This window comes from Erithacus rubecula (assembly GCF_903797595.1).
Source record: "Erithacus rubecula genome assembly, chromosome: 2".
NCBI lineage: Eukaryota > Metazoa > Chordata > Aves > Passeriformes > Muscicapidae > Erithacus > Erithacus rubecula.
In genome coordinates this window covers 60,158,833-60,184,788 of record NC_136685.1, presented here as the reverse complement: position 1 = coordinate 60,184,788, position 25,956 = coordinate 60,158,833, and positions in this window count along the sequence as shown.

The window sequence follows — 25,956 nt, the reverse complement described above, 5'->3', positions numbered from 1 at the left end:
ACCTGGTGAATTAAATGGAAGTATAAAGACTCAGATCTCATTTTATAGTAAACTATTCCTGAAGTCTTGAAGAAGCAGCTTCCAGAGAGTGGAGGCACATAGATTTAAAGCCCAAGGATCAGCTGGAGAGAGATGAGAAAGGACCTGACAAAGAAAAGTGGGAGGATTCTTAGAGCTTTATTCTATTAATTCTACTTGAAACAAAGGAGTGAGGGCTTTTTTTGCCAGCTAATGAGCAATTCTATTGCTCATGACCACAACACTAAGTGCTAAATGGTTTTTGAGATTTTGGATATAAATACAATTACTCTATTATTGGTTGACCCATAACAGAGGAAAGGCTAAGCAGTCATGTTCTTATTTTCTTCTACATGCAATAAGGAATAAAACTGTTACCAGAAATGTTGTGTTGAGCTAGATGCTGGAATTTTTTTAATACCAGGTGATTACTATTGTTAACAATATTGCAGAAACTTCCTCTTTCTCTGGATTCTATGTAAGTTTAAGAGTGAATTTGTGATAATATGTTCAACTTCCTACAAAATACTGGATTTAATAGATTAGATTTAAAATTTAGCAGTAACTTTATACTGTGTTTGAGTCTTATTCCTATTTCTTCTAGGAACAAGCATACCACCAGATGCAGTTCCTAACCCAGCATGTGAAGTAATGCTCAGTCCTTATTCCATATGATATATGGTACTTTGACAGCATTTGTAATTTCTTGTAGTCTTTTGCCATCTACTCAATACATGCCATTGTAAGATCAAATAAATGCTGATCTTGTTTCTCCTCAATCATATGGTTCAAATAAAAGCATGCATTTCAGTCAAGGGAAACATTTGTTCTTTTTAGTTCTTGTTGGATTTGAGGAAATAGTCTATATTTCCACAAAAAAAATACTTTCTTTCAGAAGACAATGGAGTATTTTGGTTTCTATCCATATTGCCTACTTCCAATTGAATTTTATTTCTTTTTACTTCTCTTTCTTTGGAGTAAAAAATAGACCAGAAAGTTTCAAGGATCCAAACATCTATTTTTTTACCTGAATCTGCTCTGTTTAATGACCAGAGCTCTGGAAGCTCTGGTGCCTCTCTTGTTTGGCTGTACCCAGCAGCTACTTTAAGCCAGCTTAAACTGAAAGTGGAACTGGAGGTTATTTGAGTATGGAGGCAAATTTGTTTGAATGTTATTGTAAATCTCTAAAGGAGAACTAGAAGAATTTGAATCAAGAATTTCAGATTAATGTTGCAGTAGCTGATTTGAAAAAGACCTTTAAAATAAGTTTCTAGATTGGCACACGGATTAAAGTAAAGCCTTAAATGAAATTAGTTCAGAAGGCAATTATTGAATGCAATTAATTTCAATTTCTAATGAGTAGAAAAATTACAAACCTAGTCAAAACAAAGTGATGATTTTGTATTGTCCACAATACTCCATAGAGGAGATTGAAGTTGTAACTTTGCTCTGTGTCACAAATATCTCCATTTCAATTCTTTTCCCTTCATGCTCATTCTGAGTCCTATAGTGAGTCACACTTATATAATATAAATATTTCAATCATCCATGATTATTTTTAAAGCCACTACTGAAATAGAAACTAGTATCTCCCCGCACTGTGTATTCCTATCAGGCTCTTATAATCAAGATGATCACTTAATTAGCATGTTTGTTTCCACTGGGGTATACCAATTAAGAGATATAACCACACTGCTGTATATTCCTATTGATGCTTTTCTACATTTAAAGTAAGATCACACATTTCAGCAGGTGTAGATTTTAATGGTAACAGAAGATTTTCCAAAGGATATTGAGCTATTTTGCCATCTGTTTCTTATGCTGGTATTCTTAAATTACTAGAAACTAGACATTAGGTAGGGTTGGTTTTTATTTAGAGCTTCCTACATATTAACTTTATTTTATATTTTTCACAGATGTGTTCATGCTATCATTTTAATAAAAATACAGCTGTCCTGACTAATGATTCCTCAGAAGTGCTACTTCCACAGATCTGGCTGACACCCCAAATCATTTTGTGCACATGTTGTGGTAGATAGTTACAGTAGAAATATGTTTTCTGAAAAATTAATATGTTGCATCCTTTGCTTCTCTCTACTCTAGACATAATGCTCAAAGCTTCTTCTGCCTTTTCTATTTTTAATGCTGTAAAACATGTTTGATTCTGTTCATTATGACCTTGCTGAAAAAAAAAAAAAAAAAGAAAAAGAAAGCAAAGTTTACATTTATTTCCAGGGAATATTGAGCAAAGCAGAATTATCTAAAATTGTTATGCTGTCTTCACTACTATTTAAACTTACAGTGTCACATTCTTATATCTCACTTTAAAATCCGTTTTATTCTGTGAGACTTGGTTCTCTTCTAGAAGGACAAAACTTCAAAAAAAGAAGCTCTAAACACTCTAAAATGTTTAATACATGAAGTGTTCATAAAAGTGTCCATCAAGAATGCCTAATTATTCTGAAATTTGCCTTTAAAAAAAACTGGAATATATTAAAAAATTTCTTTTAAATATGTGCTTACATTTTCTCAGCATAGTGCAATGAAAATACCCATGATTTTCAACTAGATTTCTGCTAATTGCTCTGTTATACACCTAATTAATTTATCTAGAATTATTAACTCTACAGAAGACACGGTTAAAAGCACAGTATTGCAAGTTTCAAGCACAATTTCTGCAATATCTGGGTGCCTCATGTGTCTCCCATTTTAGGTCTGAGTCTTGAGCAATTCCAATGTTTTATAATCTTGGGTTTTTTAGCAATTGCAGTGTTACAACTGCTAAAAGGATTTCCAAACCATTCCCTTTAATAATAACTGTTTAGTTAGTGGGCAGCTCTGACAACACTTCTATTTTTGTAATGGATATGATGCTGGGCTAAAGGTAGAAGCCGTTTTCACAAATTCAGAACTCCAGGAGTTGATATTTCAAGAAGAAACATGAAATAGAGAATTGTGTGACACAATTGATTCTGTTTCTCTTTCCATAGTACCTTTCGACTTAAACAGATTTATAAAAATGAAATTTGCTTTTCCATTCAATTTCCCAATAGCTGTTGATTTATTTCACTCTTTCTGTGCAGTACATATATGTACTGAGGACAATATAGTTATTTTTCTGTAAAGCCTATCACTGTAAAACTGTTTTCTCCTGCTGTTTTGCCAAACTAAAAGTATTAATTTTGGACCAGAAGTTATCCCTTTATCCCTTAAACTTGGTTTACATTGATTTCTTCCAGATATTAAAAAAAAAAAAAAAAAAAAAAAAAAAAAAAAAAAAAAAAAAAAGAAAAGTTATTTCTCAGAACAAAATGGAGTGAAGTATTTTGGGGGGACTTTTGGGGCAGGTTGGAAATTTCTGGGTTTTTTGTTTTGTTTTGTTTTTTTTGGTGCAAGAATTTCACAAACACATTCTAGTACAGCTATAGAAGCAAAGACTTACTATTTGTTTGGAAGGAATGCTAAAACCAAGGTGCATCAGATATGACTCTCTCCAAACAGAGAGGGATTTTCATTCCAAAATATTCACCTGTGAATGGTCATTAGGGCCTTGACACAAGTAGACAGCCTTACTCCAGGAGGTTTCCTTTTTCATCAGGAGTTCAGTCTCAGAGCTTCAAGACCTGGATAAGACTTCACCCACAGATAAAGCTCAGACAGCCAGTCTTCTGTCTACTTTCCAATCCCTGACACCATGCAGAGAACATTTTGGGGCTCAATTAAGAGATTAGTATGTATCAAAAACATTTCACCTTTACACATTTAATCTAAGCAGACTGGTAGTTCAGGGAAATAGTGACTTGAATTAGTATTAATTTCCAAATTAAGAATCCTAAACATAGGCATCTTTTGGTAAGGATACACATGTGCAGTAAATAGTTGACCTTTAGTTAATAGAATTAACACCACTCTAGAGCTCAGCTCAGTTGCTTAGGCATTGTCATCTAGTGCCAAAAGAAGCAGTCCCTGTTATCCCAATAAGCATCCAAATCTCACAACCACTGAGCTCTGAAACTTTCCTAAATCCTGTCTTATCCCTCTCATCCCCATATCAAATATTGTTGTCAATTGAATGGTGCCTCTGATCTTTATGTGTGTCAGAACACGAAGAGTGATTCAGGTCATCCTAAAGCAGACACCAAGCAGCAGCCTGTTTAAGCTCAGGCTTGCCCTCATTCTTGGTTTCTACTTCTCCAGGAATACATTGTCATGCAAATAATTCTATTTTAAACAACAGGCATAGAATCCTTTATAATTATGCTTCATTCAGTTGCTGCTTGTCATGTCAAACACACGCCAAAAAAATGTAGGATAACAGACCCTAAGTGGGAAAGAGCCAGCATATATTTTCTAGGAAGAATGGATTCAGCAGCATGCACAGTGGAAAAACAAAACAACAAAAAAAAAACCCCATAAAACACCATCCTTACAGGCAAATAATTCTTAATGGGCATACAGTGATAATTTTTTGTTCTGAAAATTTTTCAGAATGGTTTTCAAATGCAATTTGTAATGAAAATAACACAGGAAGATGAAAATAACACAGGAAGATGTGTTAATTCTGATGGTTTCAAGGTACATCCTATTCTGAAGTTGTGAAAAATCATGTATGTCACAGCCTTCAAAAAAGCCCAAACCAAAGTCACATAGAAAAGGCTTACTGGAACATGGAATAGTTTCTAGTATTTAATAACACATAGGAAAGACACACAAGGGGGAAACCTCATTGCAGTCTACAACTTCCTTGTGAGGAAAAAAAGAGAGGCAGGTACTGATCTCTTCACTCTTGTGACCAGTGACAGGATTCGAGGCAACAGCTGAGTCTGGGGAGGTTTAGGCTGAGTATCAGGAAAAAGTTTTTCATCCAGAGTGTGGTTGGGCACTGGAGCAGGCTCCCCAGGGAAGTGGTCACAGCACCATGCCTTTGAGAGGTCAAGGAGCATTTGCACAATGCTCTTAGGCACATGGTGTGACTGTTTGGTGTCCTGTGCAGGGACAGGAGTTGGACTCAATGATCCTGATGGGTCTTTCCAACTCAGCATACCTTGTAACTGTGATAATGTCTCCAAAACTGGGACAGGTTTCTGTAGTTTTACTAGCAAACACATGAATAAAGGAAGGACTACCTGTCTGATTGAAAAAAACTTGATATGCTGAGGCATATGATGATGTTTTTTGAGGAGTCATTTCTACTGAACTATGTATGAAGTCACAGTCAATATCTCAGTACAGATTTGTAACCTGAAATTAAAACATTCACAGGATATCACGATGATCCATCCATGTAGTTGCTACTTCTTAGAAAGAAAATTCTGGGAATTTCCTCAAGGAGTTTTAAAGCAAGTCATAGTAGTATAGAAATACAGTATTTTATTACCTTTTCAACAGGAATTAATAAAAACTTATATTTTCACCTACTTACAGTATCAAAACATCCAGCAAGCATTTATCTGCTTGATTAATTCTGTTGAGAATTCACATGTTGATATCTCTGTTGATGTTTAAAAACTGCTTGTTGATTTTAAATTTGTCACCATCATCTCCAGCATTTACGTGAGTTACAGAAGTTTACTTTAAAGATTATTTGTATTTGTCTTTTTAGGTAATAACTTTGGTTTGTATTAGTTCAATAAGGAACAACATTAATATCTGCCCAGACAGAACATTTCAAGCAAACTCTGAGGAAGAAAAGAAAAGGAAATAGAAGGAACTGAACCAAGACAGATGTTATCTATAGTAAGACAATTCCTAATTAGAATAACTATGATTCCAACAACAGCTATTAGATATTTTGCCTTGTTTCCTATTTGAATGGCTGGCTTCAGCTTCTAGGTACTAACTGTGGGTATAGGAAAAGCAAATAACTTCACCTGTTAAAGAACCTGATAATCCCTGCTATTTTTTTCCCACAGAAATACAGGTACACTGTAATCAGTTGACATCTCCATCATCTTCTTCTTGCAAGCACTGAATCCCTTTTTGCAAAAGCTTGAAGAATTGCACCATTTGCAGTGTTATTTTTTGTGGCACTTTGCTGAATTCTGTGCAAATGGTTCAGTTTTGCAGCATTATCTCAAGAAGTGGGAACAAAGGAATTGTGAATGGCATTCCAATATTATAACCTCTCTTACAAGAAAAATGTCAATGTCTTACTTGTGCTCTTCCTATTAGTCTTTTTGCCACAGCATCTCTGACAAGAGACATTAGGTCGTTTGTCCACTATGACTCCTATTTTCTCTCTGGAATCTCTCTGGAATCTCTGTCTTCTGTATAAATTTCCTGCACCACTTGCTACAAGACATTTGACTTATTTGATTCAGTTGAATCTGGCTTTGTGTAAATGGTCCCATTTTACTCAGAAATCATGCATTGACCTTATTTCTGCATCTTCAACTTTTTTACTAATTGCTCCAATCTTTTCAACATCCATCAGTTTTATCCATGATTTCTGTTTTTCTCTGAACCATTTCTAGATCTGCTGCATAAGGGTTGGATGTCACATGGCCTAATATTTCTGGAGTTCCACTGGAAAACACAGTGCTTGTTCTCCATTGACACATAGTCTTTTCAGATCCATCCATTGGATTTTCTGATGTGTTCTGTTCATACTGCACAGTGTTAATCAGAGTTCTGGGTCACACTGTGTCCTATGCCTATCATGGTCACAGTATAAAAGATTTGGACTTTTAATTTTTCTAGACAAATTTTTTATTCATCAAACACTAGAATGAGGTTTATTTGACTCGATGTGAGTTATGTAAAATTATTTTGGCTAGCATTAATTGTATTCCTATCACTGAATTTCTTATCAGTGAATTTTACACCATCATTTCCACTGTTGCTTAGGACTGATATAAGGCTTACCAGATACTGACTATGGCAGATTAACAATTCTTCAAGCTGCTGGAATTTTCCTGTTTGGAGATTTATTAAAATGAACACAAGAGAAGCAGACATTTCCTCAGCCAATTTTTAAGGACTCTTGAATATTATCTTAATTGAATATATTTATTCATGGTAGATGATGCTTGAAGTTTAGCAGCATGAAGTGCTGTGATTTTCCATCATTTTTATATCCTAAAATGTAAAATATACTCTTCTTCTTTTCTTTTTTTTTTTTTTTCTGAGAAATGAAGTCACTATCTCACAGGGAGACAAGATAAAGGCATCAGGTCCTCTCAGCAGGAGCCAAGCTCTGTTGCTGCCACAAAGATGAGAATTTAACTTGACTGGAGTAGGACAGCAGTTTTAAGTTACTCTGAAATGATCTCTGTAAACAACAAGAAGTCTCAGTTTTTCAGCAGCATCTTGTTCAGTGTTCCATTTGGGACAAGAACCTCACCCCCTTTCCTCACTTGGCTCTTTGTGAATTAATTATTGACACTCTCTAACATTTTGCTATCACTACAGAGCTAGTTTATTCTTCATTATTCATCTTTCATTTTCTTGGTTAATATACTAAGTAGGAGTACTTATATGAATATATTCTCTTTTTCCAGTTATTGAATAACTCCTAGTAATGATTTTGTCATGCCTAGCTTGCAATGAATATTGCTTTAAGATGGTTATCTCAGTCAAAGAATTATTTTAGTATCCTTACATTTCCTTATCAGTTTACAAAATTTCATCCTTTCCAATTATTATTTTGCTGACTATTTTCTGTTCTCATCTATGTATCTCATCCATATCATAAATATATGTAGAGATAAAATCATATTTAGGTACGTGTACTATCTTTGAAAGATCTATCTATCTATCTATCTATCTATCTATCTATCTATCTATCTATCTATCTTTCATGGTAGATTAGATAGATAGATAGATAGATAGATAGATAGATAGATAGATAGATAGATAGATAGGTAGATAGATAGATAGATAGACAGGCAGACAGATAGAATTTCTATTTCTGTCACCTGTTTTGCCTTGTTTTGCTAATGAACTTTTGCAAAACATCGTTTTTCATGATTATGGAACTATACTTTTTTGGGTCCCAACTCATCCTTTCCAAAAACTCCCTATATTCATATAATTCACTCATATTCCTCTCACAGTCTATCATCTTTTACTTCCTTAAAGACAATTCCTCTCATACTTCTCATACTCTTTTAAAAATAATCTGTTTATAGTATCTGACAGAAGATCTTGAATGCTGAATGGTGATCATATCAAAACAGTAGTACTACTAATAGTGTAAACTCTTCTTTCCTCTGGAATACAGATCCCAAGATCACTTTAGGTGTTATTTCGAGTGTAAACCACCAAAACACAATTTGAGGGAAAGATATTTTTCTGCTTTTGTAAGTTTGTGTGTAAAATAATAAATAAATAAATAAATAAATAAATAGACAAAGTTATTTTGGACTGGCAATCTCAAGCAACCAAAACTTTATTTCAGCTTTATAACATGAGGCAGGCCCCAATGAGGTATTTGCACTCTTGCTTCTCTGCTACATAGTGCACCAAATGATAAAGGCATAAGTGCAAGGGCTCAACAGCTCCCAGTTTTGCAAAAAAAAAAAAAAAAAAAAATTAATTCTTGAATTTTTACAAGTTTCAGCAAATTGGAGGAGGAAAATAATACGGAAAATAGTAAAAAGTGACCCTAGCTGGATTTATGAATAAAATTTATGAGTTTGGAAAACTAAGCAGTATTACCAACTGAGAAAAAAAATTGACATGGACTGTCCTCTCTTTGAGAGACTGATTCTAGTGATGGAAATTGGTTTAGTTTTTGAGAGGTATTGTGTGAGTAATTGGTTTACATTTTGTTTAAGTAAAAAAGAAATCCATTTTACTTAGTTTTGTGCAAATATATTTAGAATAGAACCTATAACCTTTGATGGCTATTTAGGAAAATGTAATCAAGTTGTTACATTCAGATCATTTTCTGTCCTGAATTGATGGATCAGTAGATAAAGCTTCAATTACAGTCACAGAATTGTAATTTTAATTGGAAAATTACATAGGCAGTGTTCACTAGGACCAGAAAAAATTAGACTAATGAAAGCAACAACTAAGCCATTTTTGAGATTATGCACATGTATTAATTAAAGAAAGCATCGTCGTCATTATAGCTGTTAAAATGTCTTTCAGGGGCTGCATTATAAAGATTGCCTTTTGATGGTCTGGGAAATATAACCTAGAGGCAGGAAGCTAACATTTGGCCCACATTCTGGGTTTTGTCTATTATTTGACATGGGAATTTTAGTACTATCAGCTAGTGAGCATGACTGCTTGAGTTAGATGCTTTACAAATTTAGGAGAGCAGAACCTTAATGCCTTACTGCAATAATAAATATTCGAACATAGTAAGGGTAAAAAAATGGTTTAGATGTTCCAAAAATGTTTAAGGATTTTCTAAACCAACTCCCATAAAAGTTGATGCCCCAAGGCAGCTTTGAAGAATATCCAGCATAGTAGTAGTATTATATTATTTTAGACCTTTTAAGAGAAAGGGAGACACACCAAAAGAGGCAAAATCCTGTTATGGCATATGGGTTGGTTACCTGTGCTTACAGGTTTAGCATAGCTCAACTACATCAAAACTCTTTGCACTCTTTAAGAGACCACTTTTGTAGTTTTAGCACTTACAGTAAAAAAAATTGAAGCATGGAAAAAAATAAACCTTGACAACTTGGTCTAAAAATATATAAGATATAGGTGACTTTGGTGACCTTGTTTGATGTAATGTTTCTTTGGTGAAACAGTTACACACACATGCATTCCAAATTGTATAATACTGAAATAAGTCAAATCATACTCCAAAACTTGGAGTCTGGGAGGATAGATGAAAATAAGATGACATTTAGAGACGTATGGTATTTCTACTTGGAAACCTTTATGTTTTGAGAATATTTTGATTTAAGAAAAAATCTGAAATGCAAACAGAAGATTAATTAAAGATGGAAAATGCATCTTCAAACTGGGACACCAGATGAGACTTTCTTCCTACCAAGGAGGTAAGGAACCCTGAACAGTACCTCCCTGTTGATACCATGTTAGCTTCATAGTCAATGTTATAAATTGAGCTGTGTGGTCAAATACATTTTCTTCCTCAGATTGGGGCTGCATCCATCTTTCTGAACAGAAGATAAAATAAGGTTGTGATCCACAGAGCACCAAGTTACTCTTTGTACATTTTCCACACTGCAATCAATAGTTTCTACAGACCTGTGTGTATCTGCTCTTTAACATGCAAAGAATGTCAGCAATATGGTGTAGACAGTAAATTAATGATAATTGTAGCAGTAAAGGTGCTTAATACTAAAGAGTTCCTAGGAAGGAGATTCTATTTTTGTATAAAAACACTGCTAGATGGATGTTCCAGAGATACAGAGTGGTAAGAGGCAGGTTTTCCATGCCAAAAATGTGAAGAATGCATTCCTTGTGTTTTTGCAGCAAGAGGAAGAAGGTTCTGCTTTTATGTCTGTGAAAGCAGCTTCTTTCTGCATGCTTCTCATTCCGTTCTGTCTACTTATCATTTATGACAACAAACATACTGGACCATGTAAGCTTGTAACTTCCCTTTTTACCATTCTGTTTTCTGCTTCCTGGAGTTCATGAGGCTCCTCTTGGAAATAGAGTATTTGTACTTTTTAATTTTCTCATCTTCTTCTCCACAGCCTAACAGTTCTCTGTTCTCTGTGATATTTTAGAATTGCTATGAGTAGGATTTTGTCATAGGAATTCTTCCCTTTACACTGCTTATTATGTAAACAGAAAGTAAGACTTCTAGGAAAAGAAAGTATGATTTATGGTTTAGACAGCTAGAACTGCCTACAGGAAATTAATTTATCCCCATCTACATGAGAATGTTCTTACATAGTGTAAGTCACCTAGAGCTTCCAAATGATTGCATTATTTTTAGTCTCCACAAAAAATTCGTATCTATTTTTCAGAAACACCATGTCCCTATATTTGTTATTCAATTTTTTACAATTTGTGCTTTGGGTAAATAATGCTGTGATGCAATAAGTTGTGAAACAAATCAGGCCATCTTCAGTTGGGCATTCAAAATTACAACAATCTTTAAAAAAAAAAAACATGGACCTCCTTGTCTATTAGAAATGAATAATTATATTTCATGTCAAAAAAATAAGAAGATTAATAAATTATTCCTTTGATATATTCAAACACTATAGCAGTGTCATGGAAAAACTCATGAGAATATTAATAATTCTGTATTCAGGGACTTGATTAAATCATATGCAGTAAACAAAGCATGAAACAAAGGGAGTGGAATGAGAGCCTGAGCTGTTTCTCATATGCTGAGCATGAGCTTTCCCAAGCAATAAAAAAAATCTCTGAGATGGTTGGAAATAGTACAGTGTTCAATGAACAAATGATGTATATCCTGCATTAAGTATTATCAGCATTAATTCTGACATTTCCTAAGTTTAGACTTCTTGGCTTTTAACCCCAGTCTCTAACGTATTTGGATGCATTCTAGCAAAAGTAATCTTGAATGCTTTAGTCAGTGTAGCCCTATTGTACCAGGCTGCACAAAAACACTGAGACAATGACTGCCCTTATACAGAAAATATGTTTTCTGTATAAATAGGTGCAGTTTTCTGAGAGTCCTCTACATATTTAGGATTTTTTAAAATAGGAACAATGTTTGTTTTTTTTACTCTTGCTAAGACTTTCAAAGTGGCATAGAGATGAGGGCAGCCAAGTGTCTCCAGCAAAGCAGCTTTCTAAAGGATTGGCTTACAGTGGGGCTCTCAGCCAGAGGTCAGGGTGTTACAGCCACCCTGCCCTGATCATGTTGCTGAAAGGGAAGTGAGTCTCCTCTAAATCCTAAATAGACAGGGCAGGCTCCTGGCAGTGCAAGGCAAGGTTCTAGTATAAAAAATATTGTGATTTTCTGAGCTATAAACAATTGAGTCTCACAGGTTTTAGTGCAGACATCTGAATGTTGCTGGAGAAATATTTTCTGTAGTATTCAGGAATCCTACCTAGCCTTTACAGACAGCCCTTAGCTGAATATTTTGTGCACTCAAACTGAGCAGTCTTATTCTTGCTGATTGATTTTCAAATTGATATTGACTTTCCAATTCACATTCCCCTCACTGAGTACCTTCCATTCATCCATCTATCGTATTTCTAGCATGCTCATCACTGCAGCCTGTCAAGGCCTTACATAAATCATCTGAGGCATAATCATATGTCAGATACCTATGCAAATGATCATTCTGTTTGCCAGTCCCTATAATCTAGTAACTTTCAAAAGCACAAAAAACTGTAATTCCTTCCTTTCTCTTGGCACTTTGCTACACAATGTATTCATCTTGATTATTTAGCCTATTTTAACCTTCCTGTTTTCTTTACTGGGAATAAAAATCATATTTTAGCTGAAACCGAGCTGAGGAACATTATAACAGTCCTCATGACATCCAAACTAAAACATTGTGTGTTACAATACTGAACTGCAGAGCAATACATACAGCAGTGCATCTTTACTGAATTTATGTAATTCAGCTTAAAATATGCTTTTGGGAAAAAAACAAAAAACAAACAAAAAGCAACAAAATAAAGCAACAAAACAACCTATCACTTCTGTGCCAGACTTTCAATTAATAATTTTTCTTGTAAGAATGAATTAAACTTGCAATGAAAAGAATGCCACATTATTGCAGTATTTATGATAAATTACTACAAATTCAATTTCAAGAAGAAAACATAAAAGACACAAGAAAACCATTTATGATTGATTTTTGAATTATGGTGTACCTCTTATATTAAAATTATATTAAAAAAATGGATTTAAGTATTTTCTGGTGTGGAAGAATTTTTCTGAGCATTTTTATGTTTGTGAACTGAAAAGAATAAATAAATAAAAAGAGCTATTTAAGAAAAACATCTTTATTCTCAGTATGATAGGTAACCATGGTATTGGTATTTGGCATTTTTCAGTTTCTTTTAATGAATAATTGCTACATTTTAATACAGATATTTCTCGTACAATGTGTTTCCCAATGATTCATTTTGCCCAATTTTGGCAGAATTTTTACACCAAATTGTTCAAGTTTTAAATTCCAATCGATATGTATTTTTAATTATTTTCCTGAGCCAGTAGGTACTCATGAGTATTTTCTACTACAAGGAATTTTAAAAACATTTCAGGAAACTCAGTGCACTTTTTCCTAACACTTGTAAGTGTTTGGAAACACAAAGACCCACTTGTAAAAAGGAAAGCATGTGGATTTTAACATTACCATTTAAAATCCCATTATGTTCCCTCATCTTTTTGAAAGGAGCACATCTTAAAAATAAAGTAAGCTATAGCAGTGATAGTTGTAGTGATCAACAAAAAATGTAATTGAAATTAAGTTTTATCATCACCTAAGTTTGGAAAAAAAGATACTAAGAAAGAAAAGAAGGGACAGAAAACACATCATATCTACTTAATTATTTTCATTGCTAATTTAAAACAAGTAACCAAAATATCTACAGATATCCTGAAACTGATTCTTCAGTCTGAATATAAAAGCCCAAAAATTCTTTCATTTTTTAACTGCTTCTCATATTTGTAGTGAAAGGAAAAGATTTTTTTACCATCAAATAGCCTTTCTGTAACCCAACACTTGAAGCATTGTTAAAAGTTTTATTTTCCATCACAGACAAATATGTCTAGTCTAAAATATATTTTTTGTTTCAATTAAAGGTAGAGTCATTCTTATGTAATACACATAAGAGGCCCTGTCTTCAGAGGATGCATGGAGGATCCTAAGGTCCTAGAGGTACAGTAAAAAGCCATTGTCCAATTAATTACCAACTGGTACAGCAACAAAATGGTCACAGTTCCTCTGTGTTTTGCCTTTCACCAAACTCTAAAAGTAGGCTGGGTCATGCCTCTGCCTCTCAGATGGACAGTGTGTGGCAAAGTGACTGCCCCTGTGGAAGAGAAGGATGGTCTAGGACAGAGAGAGGCTGCCCCAAGAAGGGTCAGTCTCTGGTCTCTGCCCTGGGAATTATCCCTGATTGCCTCCATATGCCAATTGCCAGCACCAACAGGAATCTATGGGGAGGGAAACCTGCCCCGTGTGGCACATCTGTCCTTCTCTTTGTTTATGTATCAGAATCCACCCTGACTTGGCTTTTCATCCTCAAGTGGAAAAATTCAATTTTCCCCTATGTTTCTGATAAGTTTTAACCCAAAGAACTGGGTTAAACTCAGAAGGGAGCTGTTTTTCCAGGAACTGAAGGATTAAAGTTTCAGACATTTCTTCTTAGAGCTGTTTCATCTAGGAAAGCTCAAACTTGCCTCCCACTCAGCAAACTGATCTTGCCATTCCTGATTTTAGGTATAATTTCTCTTGTACTTTTTGAGAGGAGTTATATAAATCTTCACAAGGGTCTTGAGTTCTATTTCAAGTTGGATAGCTTTATCCTTTATCCTTGAGTAGACCTCAGTTGTGTGGACTACCTATAGCAAAAAACAGTGATGGATAAATGGCCCTTATGACAACCATGCTTATTTACTTCTAATAAAAGTATTCATTCAACTCCTGTCAGTCCTACGTGACTACCCACAGGAACTTCTCTGAGGATGTACTTAGGGCTCTGCAAAATCAGGACTCACAACTTCAGGAAATTAGTGGAATTCTTCTCCTGATGACACAGGACATTTTTCTGATAATGTTTTGTTAGCTGCAAATTCAAGTATTTTTATTTCTCTGTCTTGGTGCATTTTTAATATTTGTCACTTTCATTCCAGCTGAAGGACACTTCCTCAATGATGTGCTAAACTTGTCAGGTAGGTGCATTTTTGATATGTGGTATTCTTCTGTATAGTAAATTTATCTATATTCAGTGTGAATTTCTGACATGCACCATCACAGATAGTGACAAATGATTGATTAGATTTGACAGAGGAAAATGAAGTATACTTGACATAAAGCATCTATACAGCACTGTCAATACTTTGCTGTGCAGCTGGGAAGATAGTTTATCTATTTTCAACCTTCCTCATTTATTTCCCATTTACAATTATAAATAAACTTCCAATGTTTCTCTTTGTTTTGCTTCACCTTGCTCTGCTCCTACCACTTCCACTCTACCATGCTTTGCACTGTGGTTTTTGAAATATGTCTTCAGGAACATTCAGAATTTACTAACCCTGCCCAGAATGTTTTCCCTTACACAGTGAAAAATGGAAAATATTTAGTTAAGCTACAAGATACTCAATATTTCGTGAATAAAAAAAAAAAAAATCTAGCTGAAAAATAATTCACAATATTTGTGGGGTATTCTACTTAAAGGAGCAGAAATATTTGTATTTTACACATTGATAGACAAACATCCACTTTGTATCAGACAGTGCCCAACATTACTCTTGGGGAACAAACTCCTCAAGACAATACATTTGTTTAGAATTTCACCCAATATTAATAGGCAATGAGTGTGTGGGCACTAGGAGCTTAAAGCACATTGTATTTCTCTCTGAATTTCCCAAGTTTATTGCAGTAACAGTACCTTACACTTTGTTTTATTGGCAAGTTCTGTTGCAGAGCATAACAAAATCAATTAGTATATGGGCATGACACAATGTTCTGGTAAGTTTCAAGCTGAGGAAATGTAAATTGACTACAAGCTATTTGCAGAAAAAGAGAAAACTTTTCTTAAGAACACAACTTTCATAGCCTAAAAAGCTATCACCAAGTTTATCTCAGATCTGGATGGTTGCATCTGAAATGGTTTACTACCTTCAAAAAAGACCCTAAGGTTTAGGGTCCGACTGTAAATATTTAAAACAAAGCCATTCCCATTTTTGCATCAAAATAAATAGGTTTCAAATTTACTTCTTTTATTCTTTTTTATTTTTATCATACAGAGAGTTAAATTTTAAGGCCTTTTTTTTCCCTTTTTTTTTCTTTTTATTCATCTTTATTTTTCTTTTCTTTTTTAATGCATCTAATCTTTCATGAGACATTTCTCAGGCATGATACAACAAGATTTAAATGCAGAACTGCCACTAAGCTAGTGTGAATTGCCAATTAAATCTAAGGCATAATATTGAGAGTCTATGTATCTGAGCACAGCTTCAAGTGTTTCCATATGGTGGAAAAACCTCCCTGAACCTGAGTGATATTTAAATTTGTACAATATAGCACTAGGAAAATACAGATAAAACTTTGTTGCCTGATATAGAGCATCATTATCCCTGGCAGGATGACTGCCTCTCCTCTTGGGACCAGAGTTTAAGATCAAGTCTGAGCATTCAGCTTTCCCAGGTAAACGGTGCTCACGGAGCTCAGGTATAATTGATGTTGATAGTGTTAAATTAAGCACTCATTGTGTCTTTTTTTTTTTTTCTACCTGACTTCAGAATCACACTGACTGCAAACAGTGAGAAAATCGAGCAACCAACTCCCCTAGATTGGTTAATTCCTTCAAAGGAGGTTGTGAATGGAAAGGTAAAGACATTTCTGATAGAATCAACAAACCTAATATAGGTTGGCACCAACTGGAAATAGTGGTTTGACAAAATGAAGACTATTTCACTGTAAAAGCAAAAATTCATCCAGAGAATTATTCCCAAGAAATTCAACAGCAAGTTTGATAGACTCTTTCCATAGCAAAATTACTGACATTTGCAGTTGACTTGGATTTCTGAGAAAACCTAAAAATGCTAACATTCTTTTATGTTGAAAAAATATTCCAGGACATCAGGTAAAGAAGCTGATAACCCTAAAGATAAGTAATTTTTAATTAATTTCTACTATTCACTTTTTTTTGGACTGTCAAAGAGTTTCATTTGACAGTTTTAAAAAGAAATTCCCATTTACCATTTTTTGAAAAAATGTTAGCATAGAAACTGTGTTATAACCATTTATAATAGGTGGTGAGGAATAAAATGTTTCAGGGTTATCTATATTCTGACAAGAAAATAATATTTTTTTTACTTTCTGTTACACCTCAGTTAGAAAATGTTCCAATACTCTTCTCTTTTTCCTGGGTGAAAAATTGTGCCCTTGTAATTATATATTCAGTGACAGCAACCGAATATAAATTAGAAGCATTCTCAAAAAAATGTTGCATTACCTTCAGATCAGCAATTCCACTTCCTATAAATGGTAAAACCATAAATATACATTATCAGCTGCAATCTAAAATAAGCATTATTCAATATGAAACTGTGCTAAGTTCAAGACAACTATAGGGATGAGGTTTTTTGACATATCACAGCATAAAATGAAACCGAGAAAGCCTCTTCAGGTTCTCATGTAAAAAGAGTCATTAAATAGGAAATCATTAAGGAAGTTCCTTCTCCCAGCCATTCCTACTTGAATGCTAAAATAAGAAAATTTTCTCATACATCTCTACATACTTCATGCATAGTGTACCAGTGTGGAAAGTAAATCTTACATCTTCTTGTACTGCAGAGAATTCCTGTTAATTACACACACTTCAAGTGTTAATTGAAGTATTTTAGTGATTCATTTGTACTCTGGAGTATCTGACTACATCCATTTGAACGTCCTGTCTACTTAAGAGGAAGCATTGAAGCCTTCATTGAAAAGTAGAAGTCTAGAGGTAAGACTAGATACAAGAGGTAAAGAAAAAGAAAAGGAAAGAAAAATATAAGAAAAAGAAAAAAAAGAAAAGGGGTGGGGGGGAAAACGCAAATAAAAGACTTTAAAAAAAAAAATGGTTTAAAAAGCGCCCTGGTCTCTTTAGTTTTTGACAGCTTTGGAATCTGTCAGTCACTAGAAAGTTAAACTTCAAGCTCTCATCATGAAATATCAAAGCAGGAAAGTTATCACCCAAGATACCACAACAGAATTATTGTATTTTCAGCTGTAATGAATAATACTTCCAATTAGACTAAAAAGAACAGATGGAAAAAAACGTACAATGTTTTGAGAAAACGTCTTTGAATCACCCCAACCAGTCATACCAGTAGGTTTAATAAATAATAAAATAAAAAATTACCTCCACCTGTATGCTTTGCCTTGACTCTTTTCTTAACTACCACACTGCAAACACACTGCTACTGAAGGATAGCAGTGAGAAATGTGAGCCAAGACTCCCTATAATTCCAGTGGTACCACTTATAATAAGAAGCACAAGATATTAAAAATGCAACTATATCAGAAGTTCAGAAAATCAGTTTTATTTAAATGTAAATTTTAAAACTATTCTTTCCTTCAATCTAACAGAATTGCATAGTCCACTGATTTTAATTAAGATGGGAAAACTGTTTTGATAAAAGAAAAAATGACCCCAACATGTGCCCAAAACTTCAAATGAAACTATATATGAAGTCCATAGAAGTGAAAAAATTATAGCTAAAGTTAAGTTTTCTTCTATGCTATTTTTATATTTTTTTCTCTTTCTTTCCTTTCGTCTTTCCTTTTTTTTTTCTTTGGTATTTATGAACCAGAAAACCCAAACTTCTCTAAATCTTCTTCTATGAGTATGAATATTAAAAGTATAGGTATGTAAAACCATTGAAAGGTTTATTGTAGATAAAGAATGTTTTCTGACTCTTTTGAACAAATATTTTGTTCATAATTACACTTACCACATATAAAAACAAAACCCCAAAGACAGTCCTTATTGTAATCCACCCATTTCTGTTAAAGAGCTCTAAATAATCAAGGCGAAGAGCTACATATCATAGTTGATAAGCAACCCCAATGTGCTCTGAATATAAGCAAAGCATGGTTTTCCAGGAACAGTTGAATAAAGCCAGGGTTTCAGCAGTCAGATTTCTCGATTACCAAGATCTTGATACATGCTCTGGATGTCAGGGCAATCTAGACCGTGGACATCTTTGCTTCTGTTCCTCAGATTTTTCAAGTTATCTGAGAAAGTTTAATTTAAACTTTATTGAGTTGTGCCTTTGTTTTTTGGTTTTTTTTCAGTCAGAAAACCAGGCCATAACAGAAAATAATGACTTAAAATACCTCTGAGAATAATGGCCACAGAGACAGTGGCATTCTGCCTATGCAGGTGATGATTCAAATAATAATACAAACTTTTTCCTTTCCTTTTTATACACTTCATGTCAGCACATGTGTATTTTTTCTAACCAGAATTAAATCCGGCATTTTTAAGAAATATGTGGAAAAACAAACTATTTTTTAAATAAATCCATCAGTAGAAAGAGGTCTGGATGTGAAAGACACATAGCTGCATAATTTGGAATGACAGTGGATAATATTCTCTGCCTATCACACTGAGGAGAAACATAGATCTTACTTTCCTAATATATTTGTAAGTAGTGAAATTATAGAAGCCTGAATTATCAGGGATGAATTAAAGTCTATAGGTCTTACTGAAAATGTACACACTCATATAGATTGTACTTGAAAATATTGTGGTATGTACTTCCTGGAAATTGATTTAATGATCCATTTTCATAAGACCCAAAACAAGTATCAGATAACTACCTACTTTAGCAAATGACTACAAGTATCCAAGATTTCACTAATGGTAGCTGCAGTACAATGCAACTAGTGTTGTTTCTAAATCTATTAAAATGCTAATTGCTTCATCAAGCTATTACTAGCAGTAGTTTCCTCTGCCAATACAATATTAGCATTTCTATTTGAGTCTTTCTTAGAATTAGGGAGTCAATTATAATACCCTTAATATCTGTCAAAGGTAATTGAATGAGGTATATTTAATTGACATGCATTCGGAAGAACATAAATGTATACTGGGATTCTGGTTTTTAGGAATCTGGTTTTTTTGGACTGAACTTTGCCCTTTAGGGATGTCTCTAAAGGACATTTCCTTGGGAAAACCTTGTGGAGAATAGGAATGCAGTACAGTCTTCTACAGTGCCTGCAGTCTCTCCAGGACTCAGTGTATCTAAATGTGTATCTAAATCTTTCTAACACTCATTCTGTACAGCCACTGATGTATTTGCAGTTCTGTAGAGCAGCTGCTGACACATAACCAGTTATTTCACAATGAAACCTATAATAACTGTTTCTTTCCAAGTGAAATTTTGTCAAAACTGGCACCTAGATACTGTGATTGCTGTGATACAAACATTTGAGAGAGGGAAAACTAGCCTGAGCACTAGACTCATTCTTTTGTAGAAGTGTGTGTGCAAAAGCATGAATGTCTAAAATCATGGTGGTTTTTCACATATTTTAATTTTTCTTTTTAAATCCTGAGCAGTGCTACATTTGCATCGTTTCACAGTTCAGTCTTTTCTGGTCTAATACCAAATTACTTTTCTCTAAAAAGCAGGTTAAGTAGATTACGGCTATATGCTTTAACCTCATCAAGAAAGCGTAATGTAAACACAAATGTTGGCTGAAAGCATATGCTAAACTTCAGTGAAGTGACTGCATTCTCCTATTACTGCAACTCTTCTGCAGTTTATTATGCTCACTGATTTTGTCTGAAATAACTGTGTCATTTGTGCATCTTCGAACCAGAAGCATAACCTGTGGGTGCACATTTTGAATAGATGGATCTGTTATGGAACATTTTAAGCAAACAGGAACATATTGTGCCTGTAATACCAAATAGGTACTCTTTTTTGACATTAACTTTGTCCCAAATGCAGGCTTATATATATTCTCTTTGGTGAGAATGCAACCAAACCCATGATCTTAGTGAAGAAACAAAACTGGGAAGCCTGAACTACAGCAGAAGCTTTTAAACTGGAAACACAACAAATACATTTTAAAGGCCTCAAAAGCTCTGTTACCACATAGCAGGAATGGGATAAATGATGATAACTCACTTCCCAATTCTGAACTTTGTGGACACAGTAATATGGTTTGCAACTGGGCAACAAAATGTTATTGCCTTGGAGTGTTTTTCAACTAGAAGTTTTGTGATAAGAAATGTTCTGGTTCATGGGAAGTACTGAGGGTTGAAGAACATAAGCTATACAAAGCATTTGGGAACACAGCTATTCTCTCTGCATGAATGTTTCCTTTGCTTACATGTTCTCCATCACTTACTCAATTCCTGTAGTGCTGGCCAAGTTCAGAAGGACTAAACATTACCCAAGTCTCAACATGTACTTCCTCCTCGTGCCTGCACAGCTCTACCAGGCTACTTACAGGCATCTGCAGCTTTTAATCCTTTTTCTCTAGTCCTGGTCATTTACATTCCTTGAGGATTTTTCAGTCCATTAAATATGACCTTTCAATATTCTGTTGGAGTTTATAACACAGTTAATGCATGACTTTGTCCTCAGGGACAAAGTGTATGGAAGTAGCTCATGTGCTACCCAAAGCAATGGTTTTTTCCTTCCTTAACTGGGATTTTAAACTGTGACTCAGTAATTAAAGGTACGATGTTTCGAGAATCTTTACAGTCACACAGGACTCGATACCCAAATCTGAGGCTCAAGCACAGCATTTTCCTCTTAATAGTTGGTTATAGGTAGATCATCACTCTGTACTTCCACTACCATGGATAATCTTTCTTGTTCTAATATCAGTAATTAACAATCAAAAATAATACGACTAATTATAACAGCAAATATATCAATCAATGTATGCTAAATACCAGGTTATATCTGTAGTATATTAGTAACTGGAATAATGTTTATGGCTTGGCACCAGAGCTAATAGCAAGAGATGCAGAAAGAAGCACTGAAGCTCACAGGGAAATGTTGTTTATACTTCACTGACTGCTTGGCTGGAGTGGTTTTTGGATATGTGTGTTTAAGAAAAAGGTATCTACAAATACAAACTCTTTGTGTACGGACTGTTGGCTTATTGAATCCACTTATATGGATGGCAATTTTCCAAAAAATGAAAACAGAAGTCACCCATCACTGTCCTGGTTCCAAATCTTTGAAGTCTTTCACATAGTAGGGCTATCTTTCTTTTCAGAATCTGACATCAGAGACTCTGATAAAATTCAGAAGTTTCCCTAATTTGCAAGACAAAAGGACAAAAGCAAACAGACAACAGTTTCTCTTGGCAAAGAACAGAAGTTAATTGTTTCTATCTTCTGTGTCCAGTGTAATTTATCACATTTTAAAAATTGTCCTTGATTTAAGGCCCTGGACAATGTCTGAGCAATGCAGCCTGTAGGCTAAGTAGGACAACATCTGTCTCCCAGGAGAGCTGGGCAGGATGCTAACTGCAAAGGGCAAGTTGTACTTGGTGCACCTTCAGCTGGGTGCATTGTGCCAGCAGCAAACTCCTGGGAGCTGGAACAGTGCACAAGTCAACTGCCATAATTTTCTTCTCCTTTTTAAAGCTTGGTGTCTCCTATTGTGCTTCTTTGCATAATAAGCATTCCTTAAGCTCTTGGCTCTGCCTGGCAGCAGTGGCTGCATGGCTCACAGATGGCTCATGGAGACTTTAGCCCCCCGTGTCTGTTGACTCTTGCAGGCACTGAGAGTTTCGTCTGTGACTAAGCAAATCAAAAAGTAACTTTCTTTATATGAGGTATTGTCAAAGATATTAATTTGTTTCTTAGCTGCTACAGAATGTTTTCCCAACTAGCTCAATTTGGAACATCCAGGAGAGCAATTCTTTCTCATTTATAGTAGAGTGATCATTACTAACTCTGCAGAAAAGAGAAATGCTGACTCCATGAGTGATTGGATTGGCAACAGTTGCCCAATAAGCACAGTTCAGCACTGCATTTTGTAATGCCAGGTCTGTAACTAGAACAGTTGATGTCAGAGAAATGTATTGACTGGGTCAGAACATTATTTTCCTTTGCACAAAAAGAACTACATAAACACTATTTCCAGTATGAAGAAAGCCCTTCCTGATTTAATGGCTGCTCATGTCTACATTATGCTGCTGCTACTGAGAACAAAAAGGACAAGGTAGAACTGCATGTCTGCAAGATGCCCTGATGTTCCAGTGGGTCCCAGCAGGCAGAGTATGATCTATATGTGGTGTTCTATGAAGCGTGCAAATGTCTCCGAAACATCATGTTGGTGATGTGTCTGGTTTCTGAATAAACAATCAGAAATTCAATATGGATGTAGAGTCAAGTGCTTATTAATAACTATAGTTATTTCAAATATGAAAGGGCAGCTGCAGATGTTGTTGTTAAGGAGTTGGCTGTTTTTATCCATTAAAGAAGCAAATCTCTTTCCTGTGCCGTTTGTTACATGAGTCACATTGTGTCTGGTTAGATCAGCCTGTGTTGTATCAAAAATGCACACTGTGTGTGCTGACAAAGCCCAAAGCAATACAGTACAGGATACATTTTCAGCCTAATAAGTGGGAAGCTACAGCTGTGTCTTCTATCAACAATGGCACGCAGTGTATTTGCTCTCCAACATTCAGCTTTTCACTGTGGGCTAAATGGGCTGTAGGCAGGAGTCACCTGAGTAGAATTCAATAGGCTTGAAAACAAGTGTGTACACAAATCTGTAATATGGTCAGGAGGAATTACATATACTCATTGTATTCAGTATTGGTATAATTATTATAGGTGCTCAGTATACTATTTTGTCACAGTGATCCTGAAGTAGCCATTATATTATTGGAAGCTCTCTGATACAGGAGACAAGGTTTAAGAGCTGGAATTCTCACATACTAGATATCATTGAAATCCTGCTCCAGAAATAACTTTTAGTTAACAGGATTGAAGAAGGACATAGTTCAGTGAACTCCAGGCACAAAAGATGGTTTATTCTACCCATTTGTACATGTATTCCCTTTTCCCTCTTAAAATTTCAACATTCTCTGTACTTGTTGCTTAAATGTTTTCCCTCTCATTTCTCAATTTAACTTCGGGTGTCAGCCAACCTCATAATAACCCATCTTTATAAAGAATACTTTGTGGAATACACAGAATTGAAAAGATCTTAACAACTGCTTTTTTTTCCCTGGACTTGAGTAGGCAATAGTGATACTATAACTCCTGTTTATCTATTAAATATTTATCTATTACTAAGGAAGAAAGTGAACTTAAAGCCCCAGAGTAGGAATTCCATCTAAGACTAATCATCTTCCTTTTATTTCCTTCTCCCTTTTATTTCCTTTCTATCCCCTTTCTTCTTTCTCTCCTATACTTTGACTACAAACTCTTTAGAAAAAGAACTATATTTTTATTCCATTCAGTTAGATCTAGCACATGTATGCTGTTTCTAATAAGTAATATTGAATAGTTCTTGTCTTACTATTGCCATTCCAGTATCTTTCAAACCATAGGTCATACACACAGGTTTCTGATGTCAGAAGCACTAAAAGGCACTCGCATATAGGCATGGCTTAATTAGAGCATGCATCTAGGAAGAAGCTGCCAAGACCTTCCAACACTTCTGCTGAATCTGGTGGAAGACAGGGATAGCCCTGAATGATGGCAAAGCAAACTATGAAATGCAGCACACATACACCCATAAAAAACCACACATGGATGCAATCAGCTGCTTTTGCACCTCTTGTGATCAATGGATACTTATTCTTGCTTTAGAAAGCAGCCCTTTGGATGACTCTTCCCTAAGGAAATCCAATAGTAAATGCCATTTAGGAAGGCAACTTTGTCCAGAGTACTTTTGTGTGGTATTGATTTCCAAACATTTCCAGTATATTTTTTTCTGAAACATTTGTTTGATTCATCATCAAGATATCTTCTACCTATGAAGGAGAAATTTCAGCACATGAAAGAGTGAGACTTTGGCCATTCATATGAATTTGCAACCATTATGCTATTCAGCAGATAAAGACAATATAATCCCTTGATCCATATTAAACAAGTGCTCTCAGCAAACAAAGCCTCTTTGTCTCAGAAAATGGACACATTTCTGAGGCTTATAGTGTACAAATATCCTTTCCTGGTCTTCATTAAAAGCAATGTTTTTTTAGTATTTTTTTTGTATTTTTTTTAGCACTTCTTAGCTGCTATTAAAAACATTATTTTGTTTAAAAATATTTCATTTTAAAAACAGGAAAATTCTTGCAACATGTTGTATTTGGAAAACTTTGTTATCATATTCCAATTTCTGATAATTAATATGAATAAATTAAATCATCACTGTAAGACTGTTTTCTTCCAAAAGGGAAAAAATAATTTATGCATATTTATTACTATATTTGAACTTGCTTTGTGAAATTTCTTTACATGAATGCCTAATTATTTCTGGATTATGCAGTCCAGTAGTTAGAAAAGAAATCAGATTTTATGAGCCTGTAACACTTGTGCTAAGTTTCATTAGAACACCTGCACCGTCTGTGAAGAAGAGTAGTCAATAAAATCAATGGCATCTATCTTTAAATAAAATAGAAGGGCAAAATGAATTCGTGATGTACTGGATAAAGGTCATGTGCTAGGGACATTCAATATTTTAGAACCATAGAACAAGAGGAGAAAGTCAGTCTCAGAAGAAAAATCAAGACCCATTTCTTCTTGTATATCATGGCTTCCTTTCTCTGCTTTTACTGACCTTGATGTTATTTTTTGTTATGTTACATGTGGTTGGCTGTGTTCAGGGAGGTTTCTGCACAGAATCACAACTATGCAAGATTTTTAGATGCCATTTTTCTCTCTCTAAAAGATGAACAGGCACTTGCTTGAGATACTGAGGCTTATTTGTTTTCAGTAACTCTGCTTTGCACTCAAAGTTGGAGTCCATAAACCACGTTAGTATGAGGAAGAAGTATTGAGAAGGAAAGGAGAAGGCAATATGAGCCTGTATAATTTCTGTCCAAATATTTGTTCTTTTATACAAGAGGATTTTTTCACAAGTGGGAAGTAGTGTGATCCAATCATCTGCAAGAAGAACACAGCACATTGCTTCTTCTTTAAGAGGCAAAATAGAACAAACTTTGGATCAGCAGATACTGCAGGAACAACAAAATATTACCTTCTACCCTCCAGGGCTTCCTGTGGGAGGTGCAGAAAGCAGTGGGTTTGGCAGCTGCTGCTTGAAAGAAGGGAGGGAGCATTGTTGAATGGAGACAGGTAGAGTGGTCCCAAACCCCAAATGTAACCTCATTTTCTGTTTTGCTTGGATCACCCATGCTTTGGAGGCATGAC